Here is an 8,296-nt window from a genome sequence, read left to right as displayed (position 1 = left end):
CAGGCAACAGCAAGGCCAGAGCTGGGAGCCAGAAACTCAGGCCAGGCCCCCCCGTGGTGGAAGGACTCCCCAGCACTTGAGCGAACCACTCCTCCTGGTGATCCGCAGGAGCTGGGGCTCAAACTCAGGCACCTTGGAAATGGGACTCAGCCTAAGCACTGGGCTAAGTGCCCGGCCTGCCCCACTTTTATCTTTCGATTACATTTTCCACAAACTTTTGCAGTACCCCCCCGGCGGCTAGGGGGGGGGGCATTTTTTTTTTTATTTTTGACAGGCAGGAGTGGGCAGTGAGAGAGAGAGACAGAGAGAAAGGTCTTCCTCTGCTGTTGGTTCACTCCTCCAGTGGCCGCCCCCGGCCGTGCGCGCCCTGCAGCCTGCACACTGCGCCGATCCGGCGCCGGCAGGAGCCAGGTGCTCCTCTCCTGGGTCTCCCATGGGGTGCAGAGGCCCAAGCACTTGGGCCATCCTCCACTGCACTCCCTGGCCACAGCAGAGGGCCGGCCTGGAGGAGGGGCAAACTGGGACAGAATCCGGGCCGCCCTGACCGGGACTAGAACCCGGGGTGCCGGCGCCGCAGGCGGAGGGTTAGCCTCGTGAGCTGCGGCGCCGGCCTCCTGGCATCCTATGTATGATGACTTCCACATAGATGGGAAGACAGCTGTAATAAAGACAGTGCGCTGTGCTAGAGTGGACCCCGGGCGTTCTTGCGGTTTTGCTAAGAAGCTGCCGTAACCCTGAATGTTTTATATGAGAAAGCAGGGTGCGACGACAACACCCCGTCACCCGCGCTCGGCCGGCTGCTGACCTTAAAATGCTGGACGGCCGGCGGAGGCCGCACGATGCACTTGCCTCGCCCTCCCGGCCGCAGCGGCGCACAGTGGGGGCGGGGGGCGCCCATTAAGGCCTGGCTGGAGACGCCCGCCCCTCGGAGCGCCCAGCCGCAGTCCTGGCTCCTCCGCTCCAACCCCGCCTCCCAGTTACTGCGCCCCGGGAGGCGACGGGGACGCAGGCACTCGGTCCCGCCCACCCACGCGGGAGACCCTGGCTTCCACCTGCCAACCCAGGGAGGTGACTGCCAAGCATTCCTGGACAGCGGGAGGTGCCAGCATCCGGGAGAGGCCCCGACAGCCCCAGGGAGGTGACCACAGGCAGCCTAGAGACAGCGGGAGGTGACTGCCGGCGCCCTCGGGACAGCGGGAGGTTCAGCATCCGGGAGAGGCCCCGACACCCCCAGGGGAGGTGACCCGCCGGCGGCCTCGGGACAGCGGGAGGTGACCGCCGGCGGCCCGGGACAGCGGGGCGCTACCCGCGGCCAGCATCCGGGAGAGACCCCGACACCCCCAGGGGAGGTGATTCGGCCGGCGGCCTCGGGACAGCGGGAGGTGCCAGCGATCCAGAGAAACCCTGACACCCCCAGGGGAGGTGACCGCCGGCGGCCTCGGGACAGCGGGAGATGACCGCCGGCGGCCTCGGGACAGCGGGACGCTCCCCGCGGCCAGCATCCCGAGAGGCCCCGACACCCCCAGGGGAGGTGACCGCCCGCGGCCTCGGGAAAGCGGGAGGTGACCGACGGCGGCCTCTCGACAGCGGGACGCTCCCCGCGGCCAGCATCCGAGAGGCCCTGACACCCCCAGGGGAGGTGACCGCCCGCGGCCTCCCCCGCGGCCAGGAAGCTGAACGTCGCCCCCCGGTCCCGCGGCTCCAGGAGACCCTCAGATGGCGCCGGCCGCGCCCCTCCTCCGCAATGCCCCCACCCCAGCCCGTCTCCGGCTCCCCCGGCTCCCCCGGGTCTCACGCGCGACCCTCCCTCAGCCGCTGGCCCCCAGCCGGGCGCATGCGCGCAGCCCCACGGGGCCGCGCTCTCGCGACCCGATCTGCGGGCCCAGCTCACGAGCTCGGCGCCCCCGCGCGGCGGTTCCAGGCTCGAGGAACGCAGCTCTCTGAGGGGGGCGAACGGCGCAGAGGCTGAGATCACAACTGCGCGTGCGTAGAAGCCCAAGCCTACAGCCCCCGGGAACCCCTCGGGTCGCACCTCCCGCCCCCGGGCGTGGCGCCTCCCAAAGCCTTCGGGGAAGTGTAGTTTTCGCGGCGGGGCCTTTGGGAGGAGGTATGGGCAGGTGGATTCTGAGCCGGCGCCGGCGCTGCACTGGATGCAGGCCCAGGGCTGGTGTTTCTGACGCTGATTCGAGTCCCAGCTGCTCCATTTCTGATCCAGCTCCGCGTTGATGGCCTGGGAAAACAGCGGAAGATGGCCCAAGTGGTTGGGGCCTCAGACCCGGCGGGGGGCCGAGAAGTTCCTGGCTCCTGGCTCCTGGCTTCCAGAAGTCAAGCCAGTCTACTGTCCAAGCAGCCAACTGGGGAGCAAAACCCAGCAGTGATGGAAGATCTCTCTCTACCCTCTTCTCTTTTCTCTTTCTCCCCCCCCCCCCCTCTCCCCTTCTATCTGTAACTCTGCCTCTCAAATAAGTAAATCAATTTTAGGGGGAAAAGCAGAGCTATTCCTCCACTGCAGTAATTGTGCTAAGTCACTCCAGTGTTAGCGCTGGCTGCAGATCACTCCTTCCAGTCTCACCTACAGGTTTCGCTGGAGAGATTACCAATGGACAGGGTCTGGTCATTAACGCCTCTTCTGTGTATTCAGGACAGGTAAAGTCCCATGATGATCCCGTAGCTAGTCACACCCGCTCCTGAAATCACTTCCCTCCAGGAAGCAGCTTCTGCATGTGAGCCAAGTTGCTGAGAGCACAGCCCCGGCACCACAGCCCCTAGCGAAGGCCACCTCCGTAGCCAGCTGTGCAGTCAGTGGGTCCACGGCAAAAAGGGGAAACATAAGACAACAGAGAAGCTGCCAGCCCCAGGTAAGGCTTCCTAGAGCAAAGCCAACACTGACGGAGCCCTGTCCAGGGTGCCCTGCACCGTGTGCCCAGCTCTTGTCCAGGGTGCACCCTGCGGCATACGGCTCTGGTCCAGGGCACCGTGTGCCCAGCTCTGTCCAGGGTGCCCTGCACCGTAGCCCAGCTCTTGTCCAGGGTGCACCGTGTGCCCAGCTCTTGTCCAGGGTGCACCGTGTGCACAGCCTGTCCAGGGTGCACCGTGTACACGTCTCTTGTCCAGGGTGCCCTGCACCGTGGTGGCCACTGCTCTTATCCAGGGTGCACCGTGTGCACGGCTCTTGTCCAGGTGCACCGTGTGCACGGCTCTTGTCCAGGGTGCACCCGTGTGCACGGTGTCGGTCCAGGGTGCACCATGTAACACGGCTCTTGTCCAGGGTGCAACAACCGTGTGCACAGCTCTTGTCCAGGGTGCACCGTGTGCACGGGCTCTTGTCCAGGGTGCACCGTGTGCACGGCTCTTGTCCAGGGTGCACCGTGGTGCACGGCCTTTGTCCAGGGTGCACCGTGTACATGGCTCTTATCCAGGCTGCGCCGTGTGCACGGCTCTTATCCAGGGTGCACCGTGTACACGGTTTCTGTCCAGGGCACCGTGTACACGGCTCTGTCCAGGGGCACCGTGTACAACGGCTCTTATCCAGGGTGCGCCTGTGCACGGCTCTTATCCAGGGTGCACCGTGTGCACGGCTCTTGTCCAGGGTGCACCGTGTGCACGGCTCTTGTCCAGGCACCGGCACGGCTCTTATCCAGGTGCGCCGTGTGCACAGCTCTTGTCCTCAGGGTGCACCGTGTGCACTGCTCTAAGGGCACCGTGTACACGGCTCTTGTCCAGGTGCACCGTGTGCGACGGCTCTGTCCAGGTGCACCGTGTACATGGCTCTTATCCAGGGTGCGCCGTGTGCACGCCCTGGTCCAGGGTGCACCGTGTGCACGGCTCTTGTCCAGGGTGCACCGTGTGCACGGCTCTTGTCCAGGGTGCACCGTGTGCACGGCTCTTGTCCAGGGTGCACCGTGTGCACGGCTCTTGTCCAGGGTGCACCGGGCAGGCACGGCTCTCGTCCAGGGTGCACCGTGTACACGGCTCTTATCCAGGCTGCGCCGTGTGCACAGCTCTTGTCCAGGGTGCACCGTGTACACGGCTCTTGTCCAGGGTGCACCGTGTACATGGCTCTGTCCAGGGTGCACCGTGTGCACGGCTCTTGTCCAGGGTGCACCGTGTACACGGCTCTTGTCCAGGGTGCACCGTGGCACGGCTCTCGTCCAGGGTGCACCGTGTGCAACGGCTCTTGTCCAGTGTACCGTGCCTGCGCCTGTCCAGGGTGCACCGGGTACACGGCCTGTCCAGGGTGCACCGTGTACACGGCTCTTATCCAGGTGCGCCGTGCACAGTTTGTCCAGGGTGCACCGTGTACACGGCTCTGGTCCAGGGTGCACCGTGTACATGGCTCTCGTCCAGGGGTGCACCGTGTGCACAGCTCTTGTCCAGGGTGCACCGTGTGCACGGCTCTTGTCCAGGGGGGTGTACCGTGTGCAAAGCTCTTGTCCAGGGTGCACCATGAACACGGCTCTTATCCAGGGTGCACCGTGTGCACGGATCTTGTCCAGGGTGCACCGTGTACACGGCTCTTGTCCAGGGTGTACCGTGTGCAAAGCTCTCTGCTCTTGGCAAGCAGGAGTGTACCCCCGGGGAAGACGCCTTGTGGGAAACACAAACTCTTAGTTCACACATTCTTAACAGTTCAGCCCCTATTTGTGATTTTTGGGAGTTTGGACTTGGGGAGGGAAATGTAATAGACAGAAACCCAACTGTAGGATTATAAATTTAATCTTTTTCCCATCTTGTAGTGGTTGGCCACTATCTTTTTCACTTGTGCTCATGTGAATCCCAAAGTATCAGAACACACGTGTAGTGCTCCCGCTTTCCGGCAGCACATATACTAAAATTGGAACGATACAGAGAAGATTAGCATGGTCTCAGGCGCAAGAATGATACGCAAATTCGTGAAGCTGCCCATATTTAAAAAAGAAAAAAGAAAAAGAACACACATGTAGATCTGTGATGGATTTTTTTTTTTTCTTGGCTACCAGACATTTTTCATTCAACAAGGAAAGTGTTCAGAGCTCTTTGTGCAATGCACAGTCTTCATTCAACATGGAAAATGGCAGAAAGCTGGATATAAGCAGTATATTCTTTTTTTTTTTTTTTTTTTTTTTTTTGACAGGCAGAGTGGACAGTGAGAGAGAGAGACAGAGAGAAGGGTCTTCCTTTGCTGTTGGTTCACCCTCCAATGGCCGCCGCGGCCGGCGCGCTGTGCTGATCCAAAGGCAGGAGCCAGGTGCTTCTGGTCTCCATGGGGGGTGCAGGGCTCCAAGCACTTGGGCCATCCTCCACTGATTTTGGCACCCCGGGCCACAGCAGAGAGCTTAAGCCAGTATATTCTATCAGGTTTGCTGATAAGAGATGGAAGATCGGGGTTGGCACTGTGGCACAGGGGGTTAAGCTGCCATCTGCGGCACCAGCATCCCATATGGGCGCTAGTTTCAAGTCCCAGCTGCTCCACTTCCAGTCCAGCTCCCTGCTAATGTGCCTGGGGAAGCAGCAGAGGACAGTCCAAGTCCTTGGGCCCCTGCACCCACGTGGGGAAACCCAGAAGCTCCCTGGCTCCTGGCTTCATCCTAGCCCAGCTCCAGCCATTGCAGCTATTTACAGCGGGAGCCAGTGGATAGAAGATCTCTCTCTCTGCCTCTGTTAGCTAGGAAGTTAAGTATGAGCTTATGTGTGAAAATGACAACGGCTAAAAAGAAGACTTCACGTCCAGCATATGCATCTACATCTCAAAGTCATCCCGATAATGTTTCAGGGGCAGGCCAAGTGTCCACATCCTGCCCTGCCCCCCTTCCACCTGATAACCTGCCAGGTGGAGGTCCCTGCCCCTTCTGCCTGACAAACCTTCCACAGTCTCCCAGGTGCAGCCCAGTCTCTGCATCTCAAACACCCTGCTCCGGATCCCCATTCTCTAGGGGGTCCTGCTCACTCCTTCCTCTGAACCTAGAAGATGGCGCCAGCTAGGTTTCCTCCTGTCTGATACCTTCAGGGGAAAACCTCGGTATGAGCCTCTTAATTATTTACAGCCATAAAGTCCTTTGTTTCAGGAGGATGTGTGAAGACAGAGACCCATCTCCTTAAAAACCCCGGCCTAAATGGGATCTGGCACTCTCTCCAGGTCCTGTCTGGAGAGTGTGCCCATCCGTTCTTACGGATGTCCCTGCCCTAATAAACTTTCTACTTTCCACTACTCTGTCTCACGCCTGAATTCTTTCTTGCACGAAGACTTAAGAAACCTCAAATTTCTCCGGTAACACCTCTGTCTCTCTCTGTAACTCTGCCTTTCAAATAAATAAATCTTTGTTTAAAAATGATTGTATCAATTAATACCAAAGAAAATAATAAATAACAAATTATTAATAGAAACTTAGATAAAAATAGAATAATCAGAAGTTAAAATATCCCTCCACATCATATATCATCAATGAGCTTTTCCCACCAAATAGGTGTTTGAAGTGTTGATGCCAGAACTATTTTCTTATTGAGAAACTGCAAGTGAAGTTTTCAAGCGCCACTAGAAGCAGTGCAACAGCCCCATTTACTATCACGAAGTTCAGATAGGGGCTCAGCGTTGTGGCATAGCCAGTAAAGCTGCCATATGCGATGCCGGCATCCCTGATGGGCACAGGTTAGTTCGAGTCCCAGCTGCTCCACTTCTGATGCAGCTCCTGGGAAAGCAGCGAAAGATGGCCCGAGTGGCTGGGCCCTGCAATCTGCGTGGGGAGACCTCCCTGATCCCAGCTTCAGCCCGGCCCAACCCCAGTCATTGTGGCCATTTGGGGAGTGACCAGCAGATGGAAGACCTTCTGTATCTCCCTGCCTCTTTCTAACTCTGCCTTTCAAATAGATAAATCATTTTTTACAAAAAAGGTTAAGATAGACCTAACTATCTCCCCTTTTAGGGCATAATCACGGATGCAGGTAGTCAACATTTAACATTTTTCCCTGAAGAAAGTCTTTGTTTATAAGGTGAGTTAAGTCCCTTCCAGATGGACACTCTTTTATCCATCCTATCAATAAAAGCATTGTCATAAATTTGTTCTTATTTCAACATTGTTTGAACTGAATGAACAGAAGAGAAGCCACAGCCACTTCATCCTGGTCTGTGTGCAAGGCTGGCCGTGGTGCTGCTGGGGAAGCGTAGACAGAGCATCCGTCTGGTGACATTCTCGAGCTCACCTGTGCCCAGTGCTGCCCACTGCAGGACGCACCCCGAGACTGACAGGACAGCTATGGGCGAGCTCATTGCAGCTTTGCCTTTGAGACCCTGGGAGTCAGAGGCACCCTGGGGCCCAGCAGGGGAACAAAATGAGGTGGACGCCTGCACAAAAGCTCAAAGTGTCAGGTTCAGTGAGCATCAGTCAAGAGTAAAGCAGCAGATGTACAGCCCACTAACACGCGTGTGTCCATCAGCTCCACTAACACACGTGTGTCCATCAGCCCACTAACACGCGTGTGTCCATCAGCCCACTAACACGCGTGTGGGGGGGGGGGGGGGGGGGGGTCCATCAGCCCACTAACACGCGTGTGTCCATCAACCCACTAACACGTGTGTGTCCATCAGCCCACTAACACACGTGTGTCCATCAGCCCACTAACACACGTGTGTCCATCAGCCGTCTAACACACATGTGTCTATCAGCCCACAAACACAGTATGTGCATCAGCCCAGTGACACACGTATGCACATAAAAAAGTAACGGTGGCAATATCTGCACACTTACAGTGGCTCAAAAAGACATGCACACAGTCAACACCACAACCAAAAACACGGATCCTATACATTATTAGCTCAGCTGTCCAAGTGAGTCGGGGTTGGTGGTTCCAGAGAGCATCCAGTGGCGAGGTCTTGGGTTCTGTTCCTGACACAGGAAGAAGCCTGATGGGGCAGGCATTGCACAGCAGGCTAAGGCGCCCACTTGGGACACCCCATCCATATCCAAGTGCCAGCTCAGGTCCTGACTACACTGCTTAGGCCAATCCAGCTCCCTGCTGAGGCATCAGGAAGCAGTAGATGCTGGTCAAGTGTCTGAGCCGGCCCTGCCACCGTCTGTTCAAGCATTTCAGCTCAGCTAACTTCTTCCCACAGCTGCCGTGTCCAGAGCTGAGGGGTCCGTGGGCATTTCCAAAAAGCCACTCACGTGCCCCTTCCCGGAGGAGGGCCTCCACCGTCCCCTCCACACCTCCCTCCCATCAGTCAGACTTCCTGGGACCGTCCAGGGATCCCCACCCACCTCCTCCAGTCGGTGTCTCTGCTGAGGTGCCCCTGCTTCCACAGGCCTCCTGGCTTCTCTCTCCC

General features: G+C 58.3%; 1 non-coding gene across 1 annotated transcript; it reads left to right on the top strand.

Moving 5' to 3' along the window:
• Nucleotides 1–4,800: 4,800 nt before the first annotated feature.
• Nucleotides 4,801–4,912, top strand: LOC138850755 (U6 spliceosomal RNA). Its single transcript, XR_011390935.2, has one exon. It is a non-coding gene; the product is annotated as a U6 spliceosomal RNA (small nuclear RNA).
• The last annotated feature ends 3,384 nt before the right edge of the window (nucleotides 4,913–8,296 follow it).

This window comes from Oryctolagus cuniculus, chromosome 7, assembly GCF_051225735.1.
Source record: "Oryctolagus cuniculus isolate XC-2025 breed Fujian yellow rabbit chromosome 7, ASM5122573v1, whole genome shotgun sequence".
NCBI classification, from domain to species: domain Eukaryota; kingdom Metazoa; phylum Chordata; class Mammalia; order Lagomorpha; family Leporidae; genus Oryctolagus; species Oryctolagus cuniculus.
The sequence above is the reverse complement of the archived record's forward strand: the minus strand, read 5'-3'. Positions and strand labels throughout refer to the sequence as shown.